Raw genomic sequence first — 13,662 nt, 5'->3', positions numbered from 1 at the left:
CCTGAGCTTAATGAGCACATGCTTGAAAACTTTTGCTCCACTGTGCCAGGCACAGCTCTAGCAGGACGTGAGGTTTGCTTCACACAAGTGGGTTCTGTTTGAAGACTGAAATGCTGAGGACTGCGAACTCTAGGACACCCTCCCGGAGGTGTGCTGCCACCTCGGACAGAGCCCTCATCCCTAACGAGGGAACAACAAAACCCGGTTGGCCAAAATGCCCAGCCCAGCTAAAACCCCATAAAGGTCCTCGAGCTGGTGGGGACAGCCGGGTTACCGTATCATTAAGTTAGCAAGAGGGCAGTTTATGATGGAACTTGGATTTTTCGTTAAGCTGGATTTTAGGATATTAACCAAACGCACGTGGGCGTTCCTGTGACGCTCTTTCGTATGCGGGGCCACAGAGCTGCTCGCATCCTGCTCCTCTTTCCACAAGGGCTGGTGGCAGCTGGAAATGGCCTCATGGCAGAGACAGGTCCTTGTGCGCTTCTTCAGGCCATTTACTGTGGTCCAGCCCCAGGATGAGTCCTCTTTCCAGAGCTCCCCTCCACTGTCCTGCTCGGAAGCGCTGTCAGGGTGGTGAGGACCACAGCTGTAAGTGTGTTCTGGTCCCCAGGGAACAGGTACCCGGCCCGTGTGGGTCATCCTGGCAGAAACACATCCCGGCTGCTGCGGGGGGCCCTGCTGGGATCCCTGGGGGAAACACAACCGACAGTCGATATGCAACACAGGCGTCGGGTTCTTCCAAAAATGAAAGCCTCTGATAAAATTACTGGCGGAGATAATATATGGAGCAGACTGACTGAGGAGGAGATCCGTCATTCAACGTGCTCCAGAATCCCTACAAAATAAACCACCCAGCGTGCCTTAATTCAGCTCAAAGCTGGGGGTGCTCAGTGAAAAGAAAACTACGCCGTGTTATACAGATGGCCTGTAGATCTAGGTGCTCAGAGTATTTTCTCCCTGTACAATTGCTGCTTTGCTGATGCGATGAAATTTTTGCAAGACCCAGAAGTCCAATCCCCTTCATCTCTCCGGGATGCTGCAGTAATGAATTTTGTCGCAAGCTGGTCAGGATCCAAACATGATAACACCGCTGCAAGAGCTGCGCCCAGTGACACCATCGCACCTGGCCAGCAAGGGCAAGCCACGAGACCAACAAAAACCCCGTCAAGTCATATTCGGGACAAGCAGCCCAAAGTTTCTCTTAGGTTAAGATCCACTTGTTTCTGCTACTGCACATCAGTAACGGCTTTGAGAAAGACTTCTTTTCCCTTGTGTGAAAATAAAAAGAGAGAAGGGGTCCAGATGCTTCCTACAGGACTGCCGCTGACTGAACGGGAAGGAAGGACAAAAGCAACATGGGAACGCAAAGGAGGAGTGATGGCTCCAGTGGCAAGTACTGGAGTAACTCGGTCACCCATACGGTGCCACATCACTGCTGGTGGGCGCATGGAATGGGTCAGTGAATGTACAGGTGTCGAGAACACGCTAAAAATGGCAAAGGTTCATTAGAGTGCAGGGCCAGGGGGTTGAAATACTCCAAACTACAAACTCTGAAAGATTTTAAGTTTGCAGATCCAAAGCGGAGGAGTCCTCGCCACCTAGGGTTTGCTATAGGGTTTCTGTTCACATTTCAAACAACGTCTAAAATAACTGTACTACTACCAGCATTTTCTCACATGTACAAAGACTAAAAGGGGAAACATTGTCAAATGTTCCTGAGACCACAAGACCTTAGGGTCAGCAACTGCTGACTTCAAAGCACTTTCCCCTTTCTCACTGATATAACAATCCTATTTCACCTTTGCTGGGTTGCTCCTTTCCCCTTCCTCCATAAAATTGTCCAATCGGTCCTGCAGCAGTCAGTCCACGCATGGAACAGGGGGGTGACTGCCCGTGGTTCCCCCCATCAGCTCAAGCAAGCCCCTGCAGGCAGCACAGCTCTTGAAACAAAGTTTTCTCAGAGGAGAGGGAAAACACAAGACCATACAGTGAAACTCTACAGGTAGAGGAAAAGGTTCCCTGGATTTACATGAGCCTGCTTGGCAGCCAGTCTGGTAGAGCTGACCGTAACTGTTGGAGAGAAACAAGCTGCTAGGACGCTGGCAGCAGGATGACTGCTTCATCCAGTTCCTGCCGTGCCAAGCGCCTCCACCCTCTCTCCGAGCAGCATTTAGACAAATGCCAACATTTTAAAATTAAGTGGCCCCATCATTATTAATTTATTCGGTATTCATCGTAACAGCATTAATCATAGTAAACTGCGGCAGCTTTATTACACATGTAATGTGTACTTTCCTTGATTTCCCTGTAAAAATCTCTGACATTGCTAACAACGTAAAGACAATGAGACATTACAACCAAGCAAAACAATAATAAATATACGACTTAATAAATCATTATTCTGCCCACAAGTGTGTTAAAAAATAAACTCGTTTCAAAACCGGAGGAAAAAAAAAAACAATGTGCAATAAGTGACATCAGTGAGTTTGAGGCTTTTGGTTGCAACAAAGAAACAAAACAGCATGCTAATATGACATTTACAAATAATACCTAACCGCAGCCTAATTAACTTATTGTGTGCTTACTAAACTAGCATACATATTATATTAGAAGAAAAACACTTATTTGTTCTGTTGCTAAGAAACTTCAGACATTTGCATATTTAACAAATTGTTACAGTGTTTTTAACCAGAACCCATCATTATTTATAAAAGACAAATTTAAAACATGAGATCAAAGACACAACATTAATTTTTCTTTTGTCAACTGTCTTTGTTCAATGGCTCAAAGAAGCAGTTTTATAGCCAGCTGATACATAATGAAACATCTGGCATTATTCTGAGTTACAGCACAACCTACTAAGAGTCACGGGCTTCTCTTGGTTCCTCGCACACCAGCCAGTGTCCTGCAGGGAGCAACCCGGCGGCACCCACTTGAAGAACATGCCTAGGAAATCGGGGCAAGCCTTTTCCGAGCAAGCTCAGGATGTGTCTGCAGACCAGGAATACCCTCACTTTTATTTTATTTTTGCCCTCCAGCAGCTCCAGGGGCCAACCCGGTTTCCTCAGTCTCTCGGAGCTGTGCAATAGCAGGGGAGGAAGCACAGGACTGGGGATGGGGAGGCTGCACTTGGAGGAGGCGTGATGACTCAAGGAGCTCTAACAAGTGCAAGGGAATCTGAAACCCACTGTCTGGCAGACTTCAGGATGTCCAAAGCTCCCTTCAGAAAGCTGCCGCAGGGACTGCCATCCTTGAGCTGCTCTGTCTAACCGGCCAAGGCAGGGACAGGCTGGGTGTCCCCTCTGTGCTCCTCTTCTCTTGCGAAAACTCTGGAGCAAGGAATTCCCATGGGAGGGCACCATCCTACCGCACCCTTGGGAACTAGCTAGTGCACAGTCAACCAAATATTTCAATTTGCTGCCATCGGGCAGCACACAGACCGTCCCATGTTGGCTCAGCACACCGCCTGGCTGCATCCCGCAGGTGCTGTGCGCTCGCTGGCAGCGCAGCCTGCAGGGAGCTCACCTTCTGTTTTTCCCCTCAAAATGACTTAATCCAAGTTTTGTGCTACAAAGAAGCAATACCTGCCCACTGGGGAGTACTACAGGACCCCTAAACTGCCTACTTTACTTGCTTTCATCAGAAAAGTGAGTCAAATTTAGGTTTTGAGCTCAGTGGGCAGCTAGAGCTGGTGGTGCCAGTGCCGCGAGCAGTGCAGTACCAGAAGGGAACAGAGCACCAGGGATAACCTCAGCAAGTCCCACGCATTTCACTTTGCATTTTCAGCATACAGTATACAACACCCTAACAGATCTGAAATAAAATAAACCAAATCAAAGCAGGTCTGCTTCATGTGTGGAGATACAGACACAAGCATCCCCCAGGTGTTTTAGAAGAGAAAAGGAGGTGCCACTTTTCCAAGAGCTCTAATTGCCACCCGCTCCTGAGAGCTCTGATCTCACGTCCAGCTCTCCACGCATTTGGTTCCTACAGGGGAGGATAAATTTCCCTTTTTAAAAACTTACTGGATCCTTATTAGTACAAGGAAGCAAGTAACTATTGACTCTGAAGCAGCCTATGGCTTTCCCTGTCAACAATCCACTTTATCAGACCTTGAATACAGAACACACATCTCACAGAGCTCATAAACATAAAGCCCCTAAACTGACCACAACAGCACCTTCATGATAGCCCATCTCGGGTGGTGCTCTCTCTTTTGTCAGGATTCCAATCTTCCGGGGAAATTTCCTTTTATTTTAACCTTTCATAAAGCTCCCACCCAGCCACAGGGAATGTGGCTATAATACAGCCACAGCATTGGCTACAAAGCCAGATTCTGCGGGAGAAGAGGGCTTGGGTGAGGACCCAGCCTTAGCCCTCATTTGGGATCAGTCTCCCCGAGCCCTGCCAGCTCTGCACACCTGCTTCTAGCGGCATTGCTATTTTCAGTTAGAGGTGCAAAGCCCCAAAATATGACTATGCCATTACTATCTTGCTAATGTGAATGTATCTATACAGATATAAAGGAGCTTTATGATATTTCCACTCGTTCTCCTTCCCTTAAAAGGCTATTTGTATGATCCAGCTTCATCCCCATACCAGATTTGCAGCTCTTTACAACAAACGCAGTGAAACCTCTTCATGCAAGCTGTGGGACTGCAGGGCTCTCGGGCCCACTGCTACGAGGGAAGGGACACTCGTCACCCAAAGGTCTCAGCTACTATTTACCTAACCCTGCCCCATACACCCTCTCATCCTGCCCCAGCAAAGCCACTTATCTCTTGCAAGCCCCTAATAGCTACAGACTAATTGAGGTAAGTCTGCAGGTCTCCATTATCTGCCTGGTTTTGCGGTAGCTCTTGTACCCTCAGGTGGAACGAGCGCTTGGGTACGGTGCTGCCACGGCAGCAGAAGAGGCTCTGCGATAAGATCTTCTTGTGCCAGCAGCACAGCTTATTGCTTCTTGAGACAGGAATGGGATGACACGCTGCATTTAATCAACTTTCAGTGAAAGCCCAAAATGAAACATCTCTGAGATTAGTATCAAATACTTGGCCACTTTCCTCCTAGCGTAAGGCAGCGTCCAGTGGAGAAAATCCTATGGAGAAACCCACAAATTCTGGGGTCAAATTCAGGCAGCATTATTGGGACGTACATTGTCAACTCGGTGCTTAAGCAAAGAGAGGCTGGGTCTGCTCCTCCACCAAAGAACATGAGGAAAACAGTGTCAGTGACCAGATGGCATCACACAGCTCTCCATGCACCCAGCAGCATGGCCAGCTGCAGAGAAAGTCTGGCTCTCCACCACTGGGTTCAGCCCTCAGCTGCACAACCTAAAGCTGTCGGGGTGAGTTTAATTTATCCCTTTAGTGCTAGTGCATAATGCATTTTTAATGGGGGGCAGGTCATGGGGCAGAGAAGTGGTGCTGCCGGGTTTCTCCCAGAAGCCTGCCTCTTTCCTACCTGCACTGAGGACTGCGCGTGGCACCACCAGGGAATCGCATGGTGCCACTTGAACCATCGCATCCCAACACCAGGCGAAACCAAGCCCCTGAAGTCCTTCTTGTACGTGGAGGGCAAAACATTTACAGCGGCACAGAGAGAGGCTTGCGGAGATCAAGACACTTTTATATAGTGTGCATAGGTGAAAATTTAAGTTAAAATAAAATCCATCAGAAGGCTGAGGAGAGAAGGTAAGGTGAAAAGCAGCTAACAAACCCGGGCTGATAATTGCAGGAAAGCTGCTGGGCTATTTTACAGAGGTTCCCTTCCTGCACGCCCAGCTGCCATCAGCACCCCCTGCCTGGTTGAGACCTCCCAGCACTGCTCTGCCTGCTTCTGGGGCACAGTATCCCTCAGCTCCATTTCCCCACTCCCTTCTTGCCCTCGTGGAAAAGTCACCCTTTGGCACACATGAGCAACCCCACAGGCCCTCCAGCTTTCCTGGTAGAAGTTTGGCTTAAAGCCCCTCATGACAGGCTTCCTGATGCTCTCCATCAACCCACACAGGTACTGGATTTTATTTACTTATTTTTATTACGAGAAGCTTCTAAACATTCTGTACTCAAACTGACCTTGAACATTTAAAATCAATTTTGTTGTAATTGTGCAAATAAAAGACACTTGACAAACCCCTGAGTTTCTTTCATGAATTCACCTGTGTCTTAATTTCAAGTGCTGCTTGCACACCCACGCGTACAAGCTTGGAAACTTGCCTTCTGTAAGCATTTGACAGCACACTTTGGTCACTGGACTGTTCATAGGCAGGGCATCAAGATGCCAAAGCCAAACCCATTACAAATCTTCAATATTTGTGAACAAGTGATGCCACCAATCAGTCACCCCTAATCTCCTTATAATAACCCCTTTCCCATTTTTATTTATGCAGTTTATGATGTTATGGTTTTCTGATGCTTTGCATTAACACGGGAGCAAATATAGCTTTATATTAAATCAATATATTGAGTGGTTATTCAATCACTTCCTTGGGCAATATCACTCATATTGGGCCCAAGAGCTTCAAGCAAGCGGATGACACTTCTTGTTTGGAAATGAAAAGCCACGCTGCACATTTAAAAATATTTGTAATGAAACATTCATTATAGAGACATACATCTCCCCATCCATCATCTCCCAACACACGGGCTTGGAAATGAAAACCTGCCTGCACTGAATTTAATGGGCTGCACGTGCAGCGTTCCCACCCTGCCAGGGGGAGGGCAGCAGCATGGTATTTGTTTCCAACCCTGAATGTAGACAGGTAAGAGCAGCAGCATCAGCTTCCCTCGAAACCCTGGAAGCATGTCTCTGAAGATGCCCTAAGATGCACTTGTTTCCCACCGCAGAGGGCTCTGCCACCTGCTCCAAGCAGTGCAGTGGGCTTTGTGCTGCGCTCCCCTTCCACACCACTCCACAACTACAATGTTGTTTTTCTATTTTTTTTTTTTTAATTTATTGCCCCGATTTTGATGTTAATCTCTGTTTCTTTGTGGTTTCCTGGAGTCCTTCTGACAAAGCCACATACTCTGTTCCTGTTCCCCATGGAGGGGGCACTGCAGAACACGTGAGATTTGTTTCTAATTTTACCTCTGCCAAAAAGCATTCCTGGGTTACAAACACACACCAGCAAAATTGGTAGGGCCTACCCGCTAATGCCACAAGACAAACAAAGCCAAAAAGAAACCCAAAAGACTAAAATACAGCACAAATATTTTTGCACTTCTTTTAGTCTGTGAAACTTTTCCTTTCTCCCCTCCTTCTCCCACATTTTACCCAAATTAAGCTTTCTGGTGTTATGTATTTATCTGTTTAAATTTAGAAACAAATAGTTACAATACAGGAGCATTGTTTAAGCCCTGATGTTGCCTCCAGCAAGGGCAGCCCCATGGCAGAGCCAGCACAGCAGCCACTGCCCCATCGCCTCGTGCCACGGGTCTGAAGCATGGGGACACCTGGCAGCATCTTGCTGCACCCAAATTTCACCCGGGCAGGAGCAGCAGCTCCCAGCCTGGCTCAGGCTTCACAACTGTAAATGTCAACAGACCAAGGAACACAAGTCCGAGTTTATTTTCATTAGTAGCAGTAGTACGGTGTCGCGGTATTTCAGTGCTCCGCAAGCACTAATTAAAGACCTCGCCATGAGAAGCTTGACAAGGATGTCTCCGAGCTGCAGCACGGGGTTATCAGGCTGAATGCAGTAGCACAGGTATGCCGGCACCTCCTACAAACCGCAGTGGAGACTCTTGCATTTTCTCTTGTGCACAGCTTTGTGCTAGGTAAGAACCAGAAGTTTCTAACGGCTCTGGCCTGGCACGGACTGGTGTCACCCTGCTGGCTGCCCACAAGCACCAGAGCTGCACCCAGAGGCACGCCTGTGCGCCCAGCAAGGAAAACCTTGCCTGAACTCTGCAAAATCCATTGACCTGTACACCATTCCCAACCCAACTCTCCACCAAGTTTCCCCAGACACCAGCAGACGTGATCCAACGTCTCCGTTTAGGTTCGGTTCCGAGGAACGTGCTGTTTTTCAGATTGAATTAGTGAAATTTTGCAGGGCCAACTGAAAAAGCATTTTTTCCCCAGTTTTATTTGGCCCTTCATGTCCTATATCCACTTCCCGAGCAATTTCTCTCGGTGAGAAATTTCAGCTATGCAGACTTGCTAGAGACTGATCTGCCTGCATGCGCACATGCACAGCAGAGCTTGATCTGTACAAATGTCTTTTCCAATATGGATTACGGGCTAATAAGCTATATGGTTCTGCAAATCTTCCTGGCCTTTACTTTTTAGCTGTTATATAAGAGTCATATTTCCTAAAAGGAGAAACATATGGATTGTATCTACCCAGCACTAGATGATCACAGAGGCTGCTGCTAAAACGTATTTGGAGAAAAATGAAGCCATCTATAGGAGAGCTGGGAGAAGAATTGATTTTTATTTTTCCTTTTCTCCTTTCTGGGCTGAAGAATACTGAAGGAAAAGAATTAAAAAAGGTTTGTGTTGGAATAGGTTCACCCTACTCATCCAGTGCCTTTATGTCCTTTTAGGAGTATTTTAATTGAGCTTGTAAGACTCTGAAGTGAAAATGTTATCTCAAAATACCTTGTTTGGAAAATACTTCAGGCTTTCAGGAAAAGGCACTTTCTGCTCAAAACAATTCAATAGATCTCACCCATAGCACTTCTCTCTTCCCCTTCAGTCACCGCTGTATTTTCAGTGATTTTACACATCGTTTACTGTAAATACAAGGGGAAAGACCACCAAGAACAACCCACCAGCAAGTCTAGCTCCAGTGTCCAAAATAAATATTTTTAAAAGATGCAAACCCCAAGACTTCAGCTAAATTTTTATCAGTTACTACCCATTATATGAAAAGCTCTCCTGGTATGGGCTTCTTATACTAACTTTGACACAAATTTATGCCCTTCTGCTAACTATTCATCTCGATTTTCTGATCCGTGCCACAGGGATAATAATGCTGGCTCTACTTGCCTCAGTGGAAGGGATTAGTTGGTATCTCCATGGATCCTGCCCATATAAAGCTCTCAGATTATTGCCTGAACGTTGATAGCTCCTCCACTAGCCTTTGAAAAAGCATCATATGCCTTCTGGGCTCAGTATTCAAAAATAATGCCAATATTCAAAATATTTTGGTCTTGCTAGGTCTAGGAAAACCTGCAGCTGCACAGAAGGTCCGTGGGGTGGCCAGAGCAGGAGCGCTCAGCACCCAGGGGCAGGGAGCGCAGCTCTGTGTCTGGACACATCCGAAGGGATGGGTGCCAGCCTGCAGCTGCACGAAGCAGTAGGCCTGCCGTATTTCAGAGATACCACAACGTCCAGGGCCATCCATTTGGCAAAGAGTAAAAAATAAATGAAAGAATTAAAATAATAATAATAATAAAAATATATATATCTATCTCATTTCCTTCAATGCTTGCCTACTCATCCTAGTTACTCCATCTCTTCTCTAATGACTTGCTTACAACCTGTGCCTAGTTTTGTCTTGTTTAATACTGCAGGGTATCACTGTCTGTTCATCCGCAGCCTTAGTTCTGGATCCCTGGCTTTTCGTCACCTTCTTGCAGCCACGAGACCCAAAATATATACATTTTTTTATTGATAGAGATAAACATGATTTGTAAGATGAGTCAAATTAACAATCGATTACACACTAATGGGCTCTAATCAATACATTCATTTAACTAAATGGGGGGAAGGGGAGGAAAGCAATTTAAAATAACAGGCCCGTTCCGCTGGCGCAGGGAAGAGGGAAGAAAAAAAAAAAAAAACAGTGTCTAAAAGAAAGCCGAGCAGCCCTTTGTGGAAGAATGCAATATCCTCTCCGCCGCTGCCTGCCCGTGTTTCTCGCTCATTAAAGCACGAACGCGCCGCTGCCGCCGGTGGCGGAGCCAGGCTGCGCCCTAGCGGCTCGTGGAGGCGCGGCACCGGCACCCAGCGGCACCCAGCGGGATCCCACCTGGACCCGTCTGCTGGGCGCACAAGGGATGTGGTGGGGGGCAGAGGGAATAAAGAGCACTTCGACGGTACCCGTGACCCGCTGGGGCAGGCGAGCCGGAGTAAGGCAGGGCTGTGGTGAGCCAAGTACTGCTGGTAACGCTGGTAGTAACCAGCAATAACTGCTCCCAAGGAACGCCACTCGTGGGGTTTGTGCCATCGCAAAACATAAATCCCTTAAATTCAATCAAGGTGTTAGTGACATAGTAAGGATTCGGGCTTCTGGGCGAGGCACGGGTGCAGAACGTGACACAGCATCCCTGACACAGCACCACGGGATCGGGATAGGAGAGCAGCTGTGGCTGTTGCAAAAGCACACAGAGTTGCTAACTCCCAGCATAAACTTAGAGAGCAGGCAGCAAGTGCACGTTTCATATTGCACTCTGGTAGGGAGAGCACTTTAAAGGCACGGCTAGTCTTTGAAAAAGAGATGCTGGGCTCGGTTACCCCAATGTAAATCACGAGAAATGCAAGCGGAGCCACTCCTGCTTGCTGCTGCTGAAACCTCAAACCCGGGGCTTCAGCAAGGCAGCAATAACACAGCACGTCCTCCCAGGCACGGAGGTCAGGGAATGGGACTGAATCAGCGCCCTCATGGGCTCTCTGGAAATAGCTCCACTGATTCATTCTGAAATCTGTCTTCTTTTGAAAATAGTCAACAGCAGCTTTAAAAATAAAATAATAATAATAAAAAAACCAAAGCCATGAAAAATGGGAAAGTGTCAACACAGTGCTACACGCCCGAGCTCTGTTGGAGGCAGCCACAGATTTACTTAGTATCTGATGTTGGTGTCGCACAGGAAAGGCAAAATTAAGGTGGGTGTTCAGCAGCACTCCTGCACCAGGAACGCGGAACGTGAGAAGTAGAGGTCTGAAGACGACACAACAAAATCTGCTAATCTAGCTGGTGAGAATGACATGGTGTTCAAAATGCAGGTACTGAAGACGCTACTTTTGGTTGAGTGCAGCCACAGAACAGTCACAGACAGCTCAATTAGGGCAGCCTAACTAAGTTTGCTCTGTAGTAACAACTGACCTGATACTTAAATACATCACTTTTACTAATCACTATTTATATTGTTTGTTAACAACAGGTGACGAGATTCATAAACTAAACTTAGCAACTGGCTGTTTAGTTTAAATTAACTTACTAATTTAAATTAACTGTAATTAACAGTATTTTAAATTACTATTAAAGGTATTGCAGCCCACACAGATTTACAACCACACAGGCTAAAAACACCGTCTGCCACCGTCACACTACATACAACAGCACTCATGATACCCTGCCTCCCGCCAGCTCGGCTCGCTGGGCACGTTTTGCATAAACTGTTTTCATAGCTAAAAACTGGAGAGCTTCTAAAGCAGGGAGCAGAAGCCTCTTGGCATGTTTGCTTTACTGCAGGACCTACAGGGCGTTATTTTGATTTGTCTGACACTGGGTAAACTTCAGCAATGTCGGAGAATTCTGAACCTGTGTGTATGGGTACTTTCAGGATACTCTCACGGTAAGGCAGGTGAGACTGACTGGGACCAAGCAGAACATTATGGCATAAAACCAGTACGTCTATTAAACAAAAATCTTCAATTAGCAAAAGAAAACAATTTACCAATATAAGTTTAAAGAAAACTCTTTCTTTAGTACTATTTTTTTTTTTTACTAATGTATCTTTTCTTTCATCTTCTCTATCTTTCAGGGCTCACTCAGCCCTAGCAAGGAGCCCAGCCTCCAGCAGGGGCTTTATAAAAGCCCGCCTGGTGCCAGTCTGCTGCTCTGTATTAACTTTTTGATGTATTTTCATGTTGTGCTGAGGTTTATTTTCCAGTAGGGCAGGCCCGGAGCAGCTTTATATGTACAGTATGACGGCACCGGAAAGTTAAATAACACGATTGTGCCCTGCACACCTTGGCTAGGCACCCAGAATATGTCGACTGCTTCCTAAATCAATTAGAGCTGTGTGATGCCACTTTTACCATCGGTCCCTGCTGGAAGCTCTCTTGCCTCGCCTGGTGCTCTGGGTGCTTCGCAGGCACCCAGCACGTCCCTGCACGTGCAGGGCAGCAGCCCCCAGCTCCGCAGCTCCCTGTGCTCGCTGCGTCCCGGCATGGCTCCCTCTGCAGCCTCCTGAGCTCTCTTTCAGAGGTCGGACCACAGATCAATATACACGGGGAAAAAAGAGCCATGTAGTGTTGTAAGAAAAGCCAGGAAGTTCAAAGTTATAACTGATGGTCTGGATTTAACTCTGACAGATCTGGGAAACAAAACCGAAGCAGAGTGGTGACACAAATGAAGGATGGAGTGTCAGGCTGCAAAGCACTCTGCTTTATCAATCTCAGTCAAGCCCTTACAATGATGAAGCCCAAATTTCTCACATTACACATAAAAAACAAACACAATGAAGAAATAACGTTTTCATAACTGTTTACACGAGAGCCCCACAGCTCTCAAATACACAGGTAATTCATCCATTTAAAGACACACGAGAGCACGTCCCATCGCACCGCCCGCAGTCCGGCTGTGTGGCACTGGCAATCCTGCTGGGCTCCCGCCTCCCAGCTGGCCCTGCACGGGTGCCGATTCCACCCAAGACAACGTGCTCAACCTTTCTGAGAACTCAGCCACAGGTCCCCACGTGTGAATTTGTTATTTGGTTTTCCACAGGTAGCCTTTGGGCATTTCACAAATGGATCACGTATTTATTACTGGGCAAATAATTCCGTTGCTATATCAGTGGGAGGAGATTAAAAATCATCCCAGCTTTTATGCAGCTGCCTCTGTTTCACATGGTTAAAGGAACCTTCTGAAAGAGTCCATTGAGTTTCATGACTCAATGAATATTTATATTGTTTTAAAGAAAAAGAAAACTTGAGAGCCTTGTTTTGCAAGATTAGGCAACAAATGTCTTATATTTCAAATGAACTGCTAAGACTTAATCCTGCAATTCTTTGCTAATCCGAGCACTCCTAAGGACTACCATGAGATCAAGGACTCCTGACAGGAGTGCATTTGCAGGGTCAGGGCTTTCATTTGTGCAGAATGCATGCAGGCAACCCCTAGGTGAACTCATTTTGCCTAATTTCTAATCCACTTGAGTATCACGAGTTTGAAAGTTCAGATAAAAATAAAATTAAAAAAAAAAAATCAAACTCTATTGAATTTCCTTTCCACTAAGACAATGAAATACCTAAAGAAAGGATGAAACAAAAAATATTCAGTGAAAACATGATGAAAGACGCAATAGAGCCCAGAACTGGTGGTGCAGCTCTTGAGGGTAAAGCAAGTACAAATCAAGCCCAGACTTTCCCCCCATTGGCAGAACGTAGGCATCCATCCACGTCCACTCACACATTTTAAACTCAGCTGACCTGCGTAGGAACCAAGTGCCAGCAATCTCCTCCCCTGCTCTTTACCTGCCAGCAACCAGACTCGTGTTCCTCCTGTGATGGAAGACCTTCCACAATGGGGCTGAACATGTCCTGCCCTGCCCTGCATTGGGGTTTTTCCTCCTGGGCACAGGGGAGCAGGTGAGAAGAGCGCAGAGAAGGAAGGGCACCGCTGCACCCATGCATGCCCCTGTTTTCACAGCAAGCAGCAACCAGGCAGCATTGGCCAGGCCCCCAGCTCCCCCTGCCCCATGGTGCCAC

At 46.8% G+C, this 13,662-nt stretch overlaps 1 protein-coding gene across 1 annotated transcript in view; it reads right to left on the bottom strand.

Moving 5' to 3' along the window:
* The window catches only part of LOC308176830 (uncharacterized protein), a 472,043-nt gene that overhangs the window by 349,983 nt on the left and 108,398 nt on the right, over positions 1–13,662 (bottom strand). The window lies entirely within an intron of this gene.

The sequence above is a fragment of the Anser brachyrhynchus genome, assembly GCF_964034855.1.
Source record: "Anser brachyrhynchus genome assembly, chromosome: 12".
Lineage (NCBI taxonomy): Eukaryota > Metazoa > Chordata > Aves > Anseriformes > Anatidae > Anser > Anser brachyrhynchus.
This window is presented reverse-complemented; position numbering and strand designations above follow the sequence as displayed.